Source organism: Chlamydotis macqueenii, chromosome 1, assembly GCF_036417535.1.
Source record: "Chlamydotis macqueenii isolate bChlMac1 chromosome 1, bChlMac1.mat, whole genome shotgun sequence".
Classification (NCBI taxonomy): Eukaryota; Metazoa; Chordata; class Aves; order Otidiformes; family Otididae; genus Chlamydotis; species Chlamydotis macqueenii.
The window spans coordinates 48,410,209-48,421,912 of NC_141556.1; the positions used below are offsets into that span (position 1 = coordinate 48,410,209).

Here is an 11,704-nt window from a genome sequence, read left to right on the forward strand (position 1 = left end):
GACTCAAAGACCTTGTTGGTTATGTTGGAGCCTGACAATCCCCATGGCTCAGCTGAACATTGACGTGCTGCTTCCCCTCTTGTCCCTTCTGTTGCAAAAATTTTTGCTTCATGTACATTTATGAAAAAATACCATTTTGTTTTGCTAAAAGATATCCCTAGGAGTTGAACAATATCACTGAAAAGCCTGTGGCTGGCTCTAGAAGCCCCTTCAACCCAGTGATGTGAACTTCTGTTCATCGTAGCAGCGCTACAGCCTCCAGAGGCCTGTGCAGCTCCAGCTCCACTGGCCACGTCGCCGGGCGGGAACGCATGGGGTGGCCGGGTGGGAATGCACAGGGTGGCCTGGGTCCAGGGAAACACAGGCGGCTCAGGCCAGCACACCCCCCAGCCGTGCACCACTGCCCGGACGCCGTGAGCACTGCAGAAATGTAGCACGCAGCTTCTCTGACTTGGATTGCAGGAAGGTGATGAGAACGATGATTTATTTCAACAGGTACAGCAGCTTATGGCACCTGTTAAGTCTGAAACCTCCTAGGTAATTATAATCAGCAGTAAAACACAGTGTTTGCCCTGAAAAGCTTCCTATCTCATTATATGTATGACTCCAAAATTATTACAAAGCATTTTTTTTTTTTGCTGTCTGGTTTCATTTATATAAATGGCAAGTATTTTAATAAGTACCTTAGGTACATATCAAAGATCCAAAATGACACCAGGAATTGTAGGCGCTTTGTAGATGTCTGTTTTCTGTAAGATTGTGTTTATATGATTGCTTATGTAAGACAGAAATATGAACATACTATATAAGTAATTTGAAAAATTCTATATTCCCAGTGTGTTTTCCCATTTCTGTATTTAAAAATGTAAACCAGGACGGATCAAATTCACACACTAGTGGTACTTGTGTGCTTTCTGCAGTTGCTGTCTCAGAACCTAGAATATATAAATTCACTTGTATTAAGTGATCTTTTTCTTTTCTAGCAGGGGGAATGGGATGGAAGGAGCAGATCTGAGGTGCCAGAAAGTGAAGGATGGGCACTGATGCAGGAAAACAAAGCTTCAACCAAGAAAAGTGCAAGTGAGTCCATGTGGCTGCTGTGAGATCTGGTTTATTACCTTTGTACGATGTGTGCTTTCACATAGGAGAAACAGTAATAGGAGCACTGATTCTCCACTGCCCAGCACGTTTTAAATAAATAATTGCATTGGCAAGATAATGAGGTACAATACTTAATAACTGAGGGTTTTTTTCACTGTTTAAATAGGTCACATCTTTCCTCCTTGACTCTGAATCGAATTTTCCTCTGTGCTGAGGGCCAAGCATGTGACTCTTTGTAGCTGTAAAAAAAGAAAGCAGCAGCAGACCCTTGGGGTATAGAGATATTACAGCAGCCACGCAACACATTTCTGCATTCAGAAAAGCTTTAGTGCTGGGTCAGGCAACAGCTACTAAGAAGGGACATATTTTTTTTTTCATGTTGTCAGAAGAAAATGTGGAACTGATAAGAAACACCTGTGGAAATGGAAAGCCATCTCAGAAACCAGAGTTGTTTAGATGATGAAGAGATAAAATCTGAAGACATGTGTTGCAAGGCAAGATAATCTTGAACAGAATGTTTGTTTAAAAAAAAAACAAAAGGAGGAGGAAGCAGTAGTAGGTTTCAGGTAATCGGCTTTCTGTGCAAAGAAAGGTCCTGGAGGATCATAAGGCAACATTGGTGCAGTATGTAAAACTGCATGAGCTGCATGCAAGATGTTGTTAATTCATTTTTCTTCATGGAAACGCGATTCCATTTACACTTTATTTGCATCTTGTAAATATTTTCTTAGAACCCCAGCAGGACACTGGAAAGCATAAAAGCACACATTACCAGCTGAACATATGTAACCAAAGTTTTCTCTTTGCTTGCAGCTCAGCCTACTCCATGTGCTCTGATTTAAAGCCCTGTAATACACTTACCACATAGGAATTCTGTTGAGCTACATTTAACTTTTTTTGAGGGAAGATTTGTCAGATCATTTGTTTTACTTAATGCATACATATTTTCATGCCTTTGTCCTGCTTGATGTGAAATAAGCATTTTTTTAAAGGAAGTTGATCTCAATATTTCTTTTCATAGTCTGGAAAGGATGCAGTAGTTAAACAATAAATACTGGAAAATGTGCAGCACGGTGTGCATTTAGTGGAAACATTGCCATGATTCTACACCTCACTGTTGTGGCACTAAATAAGTCATGAGACAGAGGCAGACTGCTGGTGTGTGCGATGCCCAGAGGATGGAGGCAGTTCCAGTAATAATTTTAGAGACTGTAAAGTGACTCTAAAATGGAAATCTCAGCAGCAGTTCTAAGAGAGCCCAGCTGAACAAGACACACAAGCGCATGCCCAGTTTTAAACACACAAGGAGTTCTGAAATCAATGAGACCACCCACAGGCTTACAATCCCTTGAAGAATTGAGCCCTTAATTGTTCAGTAACTGCTGCAAAAAGACATCAAGTTTCCTTTGTATCATATTAAAAAGGGCTTTGCCAACATAAAACACTGGAGAAGCCCAACCCAAACCAAATGGCTAAAGTGAGGAACCAAAGCAGCCTTGCAGGAGGGCTGCCTTTTGCTAAAATTCTCCCATTTCAGCTCATGTTCAGTTGCTCCTCCTGTTGAGGTCCTCTCATTTCAGGCAGGGCCACAAAATTACAATTGATTCTCCCTTCAAACGATGAGCAACTGACAAGTTCTGGAGGTCTGGGGATTATATTTTTTTTGGACACAATGTCCTAATCAACTCCTTGTTAGCAAAAAAAAAGTTATATCTGTAGCAAATCTTTTTAAGACCTACTTGGGATGCCAAGCTTCTTTGTCTACAAGGGCATTTCTGCAGCTTCTCAAACAGTGTTACACGAGTGGCAAATGAACTTTAATGAGTGATCTTTTTGCAGTGTATGAGTCAGGGAAGTGTTAATATCTCTGCTTTACGGATGGGCAACTGATCTGCAAGGGGTCAGAAACCTCAGCTGCACAAAATCCGGAAAGCTGAGCTGACTTTATTGGAGCTGCGCTGATTTATACCAGCTGAACATATGGCCCCAGAAGATTAAGTAGTCTGTGCGAGAAATCTGTGGCACATCTGGGACACTCCAGGGTCTCAGTCACAAGATCATCCTTCCTGCCCATAATGCTTGCAGACATGCGTCTACTACGCAGGAGCCTCTGCTAACTTTTTTCTCTAACCTCTTGGCAAAGCAATAATGAAATTGTTCGAATTACTGAGCCCAGGAAAGTTGGGGTTAGCTTATGCTGTTGACAAAATCGTGTTCTCTGGTAACTTTGTTCATGATATTATTTTGTACAGGTAAGCCAAAACTATATAAAATGTTGGATTATTGTACTTGCAGTGATATTCTAAACAGAAACATAGCAGAAGGAATTTGCAGTCCAACATGGGGAAAGAGTCTGTCAAAATCTTACAAAATGGGATCTGTGTTTCCTTTTTTCCTCAGTCCTGTGCCATACTGTATGCGAGTAGCTGAGGGCCAATACACCACTGCAGAGGTGTTTCCCTGTGTAGGCTTTTTTTATCATCAAGGGTTTTATGTAAGCCCAGCACTGGCATATGCACATTTTCCTAGCTACCTTTTGCGCAGGCAAAAGGAAATTTTTGGAAATACAAAAGGTCTGAATAAAGTCACATATATACCTTCACAGGCTATTGAAGCATCATTGTTTTGTAACTGGGACAGCTGTTGTAGGCACAGCAATATTTATTTGACTATTGCTCCAGGACAGAAAAAAAAAAAAACCAACAAAACCCAAATCCAAATCAAAACAAAAATCCTTAATTCATAAATCTAGTCTAGATCTTATTCAAACAGGTTTAAAAAAAAATATGTTGGGGCAAAGTCTGCATAGTTCATGGGGTAAAAACGGTAAGGCTGTTCACATGCAGGCTTTGGTTGATGTGTGGGTTACTGTGACAGTGCAGACATGGCTTTAAAATGGTATGATGTTAACTGGTTACAATGTTCATTTACAATGACAATTTCAGATAACAGTACTGGAAGTTACAGAAACATATAATGAAAACTCATTTAGAACTTGGTTTATTACTGCATTATATTTAATTAGCAAAAGCTTTCACATTGAGGGCATCAGTATTGCAAACAACATGAAACAGTCATTGACAAATAAGCACTGCACCACATTCCTAATTCCCAAGGGGAAAAGCACAATTGAACTGTATCTTTTTTTTTTTAAAGAGAGAGAGAAAGAGAAAGAACAATCTTCTTGAACAAAGGAGAAGAACAAAGACATATCCCACAACAAAAGTCTGGAAAATTAATGAAAAATGTTATCAAACTATTCCAGAAGTTAAGAAACATAGAACTTATTTAGCAGTTCTCACAAAAATTATGACAGATAACTTCAAGATTTTTAGAGGATTAATAATATCTTATACTGTGAGTTATATTTATCCCAAACTCCAGAGTATTTATTTTAACAGGATTTATTTGTAAAACACACTTTCAAACATTTGTTAAACTACCTACTGAAAAGGAGTAAACATTAAGTGACTCTCCAATAAGGAGAAAAAGAAAAAAAAGGAGAAAAGTTTGCTTAGCATCCATTTCCAGCCTGTTATTCAACCACGAAGCAACATCTGTAAGCAGTTTCTCAAGCGCTCTGCGTAACCCAGCACCACCACCTGCTGTTTGGGAAGGAAGGTTCAATTTCCCTTCTCTTGCACATTAAATCTCCAGTACCATGCATGCAAAGAGAAATCACCCATTTCAAACATTTGAAGAGGAGGAGGACAAACAAAACAAAACAAAGCAGAATTTCCCACCCTCAGTAATGTATGGGAGAGGCAGCTCTGCCCATTTTAACCACGGGGCGATCCTTCCTTGGATATGGGGTGAAAAAGCTGAGCCGGTCACGGCTGCTATAAGAGCACGCTACTTCTGCTCTCTTGGCTCAGGATTCCCACGAAATCTTTATAGACTCTGGCAGTGCATATGACTTGCCTCCAGTGTGCTACCTGTCTTCCCCCAAATCCTGCAGCTCGCTAGCAAAATAGCTCATGTTGGCTGTATTTCGGCTCTTCTGCCTGTGGGGGCTGCTGAAATTTCCTTGCATGATGCTTTTGTGGGGAAGGTCAAATTAATACTGGCCTCTCAGATTTATAAACATGGAACATGGCAAGGTCCAAAGTTTTTCCTTCAGAAAGCCTGGTGAGGAAGCTCAGGACAACCTGTAACATTTCCTTTTAATTATTAATGGATGAAAAAGAAAGACTGTAGCTGAGTAGGCCCTAAGAAAGCCAAAGGAAGATACTCAATACCATTCTGCTGCCTGTATTCAAAGATGCAGCTAAAAGCTGTGTCAGCAGCACCCGAGAATTTGACCTGCCTCTGGACTGCAAGAGAAACTGAATTACAACCGACAGGAACAACTGCGGGGGCACCACGCTCCACAGGGGCTGTTAAATCACAGCCCAAAAGCTGCCTTTTTTTTTCCACCAGCTTTCCTTTTAGACAGGTAAATCTCCAGCTAGCCATTTAGGTCTATCTGCGTATCTAATTCTTTCCAGGGCCGATGCTCTGTCCTATATCTTGTGCAGACACGCACAGAGCATGTTTCAAAGGGCCTGTCACTGATTTATGACAAACAGTGCAATTCTTAGCAGATAGTAAAACCTCCCCCCACTGCTCACCAGCACTGTAAATGAACTGTGATGTTGAGCGTGTGCATTTCAGTGTAACAAGTTTGGTGAAACTCCATGGGCTGGCTGTGGTGTCCGCAATTCTCATTCACTCCAAAGAGGAAAGAGTTTGGGAGTTTTTGTGGAGGGTGGTGTTGTTTTTTGTTGGAGTTTTTGTTGTTGTTGCTTTCCTTAAAAGTGAGAACTTGTTCATGCATTAAGGCTGCTATTTCTGCATTGTCTGTTTCCATTCAGCTCCTAAGTCGAGATGATTAGGTTTTGTTTTATTAGCATGCCCAGCACACACCTGGAAGTTGTAGAACTAAGCTCATTATCAAGTTGATGCAGGTCACATTTTTCTCATCTCCTGGTCTACAGTCCTAGAGCTGTTGCATGAAGCATAGCACAGCCGGATTGCCTCTGAGCATCCAGACCTTGGAAGAGTTCCAGATTGCAGATTCTGCCCTCCCTAATTTTCCCCTTTGCTTAAAACATTGCAAGAGCTGAAGGCAATTTTAAAAGTAGAGGATTTGTGGGGGTCTTTTTTTCCCCTAAAATGGAAGAAATATATCCTCTGTATCAACAGAGCTGAATGTACTTCATTCGGCACCTGGATGTACTTCAGTTAGGTGGCACTAGAGCTGGAAGAGCAGGCACACAGGAGCCCACCTGCCCTACCACTGCCAAGGACAGCCCTACAATAGGAAACCTCTACGAGGTAGAGAAATAAATTCTGGACACAGGGGCTGGAGATCTGTTTCCAGCTTTTTTCTGCACCTGTCCCTGCAGTAGGGATGCACTGGAAATGTAGTTTGCAGGAACAGCCATCGGAGTGAATTAGCATGTCGGCAGCAAGGCTTTATCTCCACCCAATAGCTGAGATGTGGATCAAACACGGATTGCTTCCCTCAAATACTGTTTCATGGACACCTGAGCCCATGCTCACCTTCACTAACTCCAGGGACTTGTAGGAGGTGATCAGGTTTTAAGTGCTAACCTGTTTCTGTTGCCTGCAGAAAGAGCTAAAGGCAATTTTAAATGTAGGTGCCCCCATGCAGTGCTCCTGTTTATGTGCCCTGAGGCTAAAGGCTGGCACCTCAAATCACTGCAGGATCAGAGACAACACATATGTGCTGAAATTGTTGTGTATGTAAAACGAATATGAAACTAATACCTAAAAATATATCTAAATTTTCGTGAGCACTAAATGCATGCAGGAGAGGTCTGGTATATTTCCTCCTATACCCAGCAGGGGTTTTTTGTAGTTGAAAAGCTGCAACATTACTTACAAAATATATTAAAAAATCTGATGAATCCTTGCAATGACATACTACAGCACTAAACTTATCAGTGACTTTCAATCTGGGTATGCTGGGAATTCCCCTTTGGACATCTTTAGGATTTAAAAAAAAAAAACAAAACAGGACATCCTTTAACTGGAAATATGCAAACTGTCAATTGCATAACATGGACTGTAAATATGATGGAGTTCTTACTTCACTGAGTAATTAAAAGATCAATTTCACTTTAGTTACCTCAAGGAGACTGAGTATAGAGATTTTTAAAAACCCTATTGCTAAATACTTTAAAATAAATCTTATGTTCTCCTACTCTCATGACTGTGATTAACCTTATTTATTGAAACTGTTCATTATTGCATCAGTAGGGGTCAAAAGCTAACATCTATCCATCCTTTCCACCTAAAGGAAATTCCACTCTGATGTCTCTACATGCTCTTCCTCCCCTTTTCAATATATTTTTAATAAAAGTAGACTTCCTGATAGCCCTACAGGCCTCTGAGAGCACACACACCAACACTACAAAGGTTTATCTGGTTATTCACTAACCATGCAAGAAGATGGCTCTCAACATTATGACTGCCAGAGAAAGAGTCCCATGGCACAGACTGAATATGAGTATTGAAGAGAAAAAGCAACTGTAATGTGACAGGAATTTGGTGATGAATTTCTGATAACTTGTTACGACTTAAATCTCAGGGAAAGAGACCTTCTAGGCCCTTAAGTGTTCCATGCTACATGGAATATTTTATTATTTCACAGATCAACTTGGGCAAGATTTTCTAATTTCAGAAATGAATCCTGCCTCACTAAAAACATTCTGCTTTTGTTGAGCCTGAGCTCTTTTGGAGATGAGGGCAAATTCTGAGGTACTCCAGTGCGGAAATCCTCTGTCAAGTTCAAGTTTTCCAGTTTAATCATGTTACCAAAAGCCACCTCCTTAATGCCCTTCTCAGTAATTTCACTGTGACTGAGATCAAGCTTTTCCAGCTCTGACAGCTCACTGAAGACATCAGTAGGAATTACTGATATTTTACTGGTTGATAAATATAATACCTTAAGGGTGAGGGGGAGAATTGGAGGAATGAATGCTCCTCAGTTGACTGAAATTCATTTTCATCATGTACAAAGATGTTAGGGAGTGAAACGCCCCTTTGGGGAAAGGTTGGTGGGTTAACCTGCTGCTGTGGAGGCTCAGTGCTCCCAGGTTCCTGCACTGAGTCCAAGCCCATGCTGCAACACTGCGGGTGCTGCCACTGCCTAGCCCCAGCTCCGCGGGGCAGTGGGCAGATCTGCCAGGATGCTCCTAAGAATTACTGTCATTCATGTGAAGGTGCACAATCCTTTGCAAGCCTTCATAAGCTTCTGTTACAGCTCTATCACTGAGCTTTTATAAACTCGGTTGTCTAGGGTTACATAATTTGCTTTTGTTTTGAGCTGATTTTCTCCTTCTCTTTTTTGAGTGTATATGATGTATGTTCTGACACCAGTGTCCCTCTCTAATGCTCTACTTGAGCATCTGTTTTCTACATTTTTACAATTCCCTTCAAGAAAAGGAAAATTATTAATTCATGCTTTGATGTACACTGATGTATGCTTTATTCATTTGGTAATCACATGCACGTGATATATAACCACAAAGGAATTTTATATTAATGTCTCTAATTATTTATATCCTGTGGTATGACCATTGCTTGCTGATGACTATCCACCATGCATCATCAACATGTATAGCTACATACCTTATGATAATTATTTTTAAACAGCTTACACTCAGAATGCAACTAGATGACTTTATCTGGAAGGCTCAACCTCCAGAGCAAGCACAGTCCGGAGGGCAAAAGTCATCCTCAAAAAAGGCTGGTAATCTGATTGTCTCATCTTCCACATCCCTATAATATGATTGCTTTTTTTTGTAGTCTTCTGCCTTTCACTCCCTTTGCTAGCTTACTGCTTTTTTTCTGAGCTCTTTCTCTTTGCTTTTGTTGTTTCAAGAATTCTTGGACTGTAAGTCCTTTTCTTTCCTATTTTTTTTAATTCTTCCATTTTCTTCCTTTTGGCAGGAGGAATGTTAGTGATCCTTCTCCTGACTTTTTTTTTTTTTTTTTTTCTGGACTAACAACCTGATTCTTTGGCATAAGAAAACACGCAACCTTGCTTGATTTGTGACTTAGACTTCTGCCAGCTGGAAGGCACCTTTACCTGTCTGTGGAGATGCTGGGAGAGAAGGCTTACTTGGCCATAGTTAGTAGTAGTGCTTCAACCCAATGGATTGTCCTTGATCTCTGCAGGGGATGCCGCAGAGGAGTGTGAGGTGTAGCAACAAACACGATCACTCAGCAACGCACAGGCTGTACCCTCGTGCTCTTCTGCAGCAGCCGTCTCACCCGTGCATTTCAAGACTGAATTAGTGCTATTAGTTTCAAAGGCAAACCTGCATTTTTAAACTTCTCATTGAACTTACAAACCAATTGGAATGTCTTCACTGCAATTTTTTTTGTCTTTTCAAGATTCTTCCTGTTCCTCCTACATTTGTATCTGTTAAGGAAAAGAAACAAACACTTCGGGAAAAAAAAGACATGAGTACATTAAGCTATACTGCCTATTAACATAAAAGCCTGTGGATTAAATTTTTAAATGACATAAATTAGGAAAACTTTGCTTGATGCCTCTGCTTCTCATCTGATTTATACCAGCCCTGGGGACTTGGATCCTCTGTTAACAGAGAATGTAATTTCTTCTTCTGTTATAAACGCTTGTGCATTTTGAAGCTATTAAACACATTTGTTGTATTTCAACATGGGTTAGAATAACATCATTCTTTAAACTGGAAGTTGTATTTAACCCACATTTTAATATACTATCAAGTTATTTTAGCATCTTTAGATATATAGCACATGAGACTTCCTGTGTTGGGGATACAGATTTCCAAGGGAGGTGCAGAATTAGTAAAACCTTGTCAGATCAAAATAGCTTATCCACCTCTGCTGGAACTCTGGTTTTTAAGTACTAAATTTTTGTCTGTGTACTCCAGTAAAGTAGAAAATAGTGAACTATTTATGACAGGTCATTATTTACATCAATACAACTATAATTAAGAAATTAATTTCTGAAGTTGTTACATTCTTTCCTATCTCTCTATCTATTCATCCATCCATCATTCACTAACAGACAGTCCTCTGGGCTATCCTTGCCGTTAGCATTTTGAGTGTCTCACAACAGTTACTCTGTTTTAATTCCTTGTCCCCTTGTGAATTCTGAAAGTACTCTCATCCCAGGTATTCTGATACAAAATCTAAGCTGAGAGGAAGAGAAGTGATATAGCTATAAAGATCATTGACATCTTTGTCCTCATCAGGTCGAGGAAAGCGTCTATCTTTTTGTTGAAATAGATATTAAAAAAAAAGGAAAGAGTTAAAATATCAACATTTGAAAATTAAATGAAAATAATTCCTGCAACATTCCTTTAATTTTACTCTGACTTATATCCTCTGAGTACAATGTCCCACAGGCTTTCACTTGAACACAGAAATCAGAACTTAGTATTTTAGTATTGTAAGAACTTAGTATTTAGTTCTCTATCAAAGTTGACTGAACTTGACCAATGGGATTAGAGGGCTGGGAGACAGACAGTATGACTGAGTAACCATAGTTTGTTTCCTGAAAGAGGGTGAAAGTAGAATGAAGGTAACTTAAAAATAATGTGTCTTATTATATGTTTATGCAATAGACCATAATTTTAGCAGAAGTTTTCATCCTTTAAAAATTATCAGAATTTTCAAAGGGAATACCTCATAAATAAGATTAATCTAAAAGTCAAGATGTCTATAGTGCATCGGATATTTTGAATCTGTCTACCATTAACAGAGAAAATTAAAATTCTTAAATAAGTGCATTATTTTTAAATACTTTTTAAAAAAGATGTCTAAAATAAATTAGGACATGAGGTTTCCAACCAAACACAATATGAAGTGCAAAACTTTCATTTTTTTCCATCATAACTTTATTTTGCAAACTCTTTCCCATAACTACAATGAAGGTATTTTTAGGCTTTCTCACATCCTGTAACGTTAGTAAGATTTATTGCTTCCAAGGAAACCAAGATTATTAAAATAACAGACTAGAAAAAAAATTGAATTAATAGAAATTATTATCCATATCTATAAGTAAGAAGGAGTTTCCTTTTGTTAGTCAATATGAAAATTAGAAGGATTTTCACTGACTGTCTTAATGCTTTTAATATAAGATACACACTTCCGGTTGTACAGTTAGATTTCCTACCACTACATTTTCATAGAGGTCTTCCATCACCCTGCATTGATGTGTGGCTCTATTTTATATATCTGACTCCAGCATTTTTTGATACAGTAATTTTCAGGAATATGCCCACCCCCACAAAAAAGAGGCGAAAAAAAATCTCAAATATTTGCATTTTCAGAGTGCTCTGAAATCTTCAGCCGTAGTTTCAGTATCAGGACATCAGCTTGACAAGAAGATTGTACCCAGCCCATCCTTCATCCACAGTAAACACAAGAGCTGCCACTGCTGTAACACTGACCCTCGCAGCATCCCACACCCACGTGAGCCCACTGCAGGCTCCAGCAGCACCCCATCTGTGCTGGGAGGAGCACGAAAATGCTCTTGGCAGGGACAAGAGCACAAGGACTCATTCTTAGCTTGGGCCTGTACCTTCCCAGCCAAAACCTC

General features: G+C 39.7%; 1 long non-coding RNA gene across 1 annotated transcript; it reads left to right on the top strand.

Moving 5' to 3' along the window:
• Window positions 1-423: 423 nt before the first annotated feature.
• Window positions 424-4,397, top strand: LOC147602019 (uncharacterized). The gene is made up of 3 exons (XR_015257943.1): window positions 424-537; window positions 984-1,080; window positions 4,258-4,397. It is a non-coding gene; the product is annotated as an uncharacterized LOC147602019 (long non-coding RNA).
• Window positions 4,398-11,704: the final 7,307 nt, after the last annotated feature.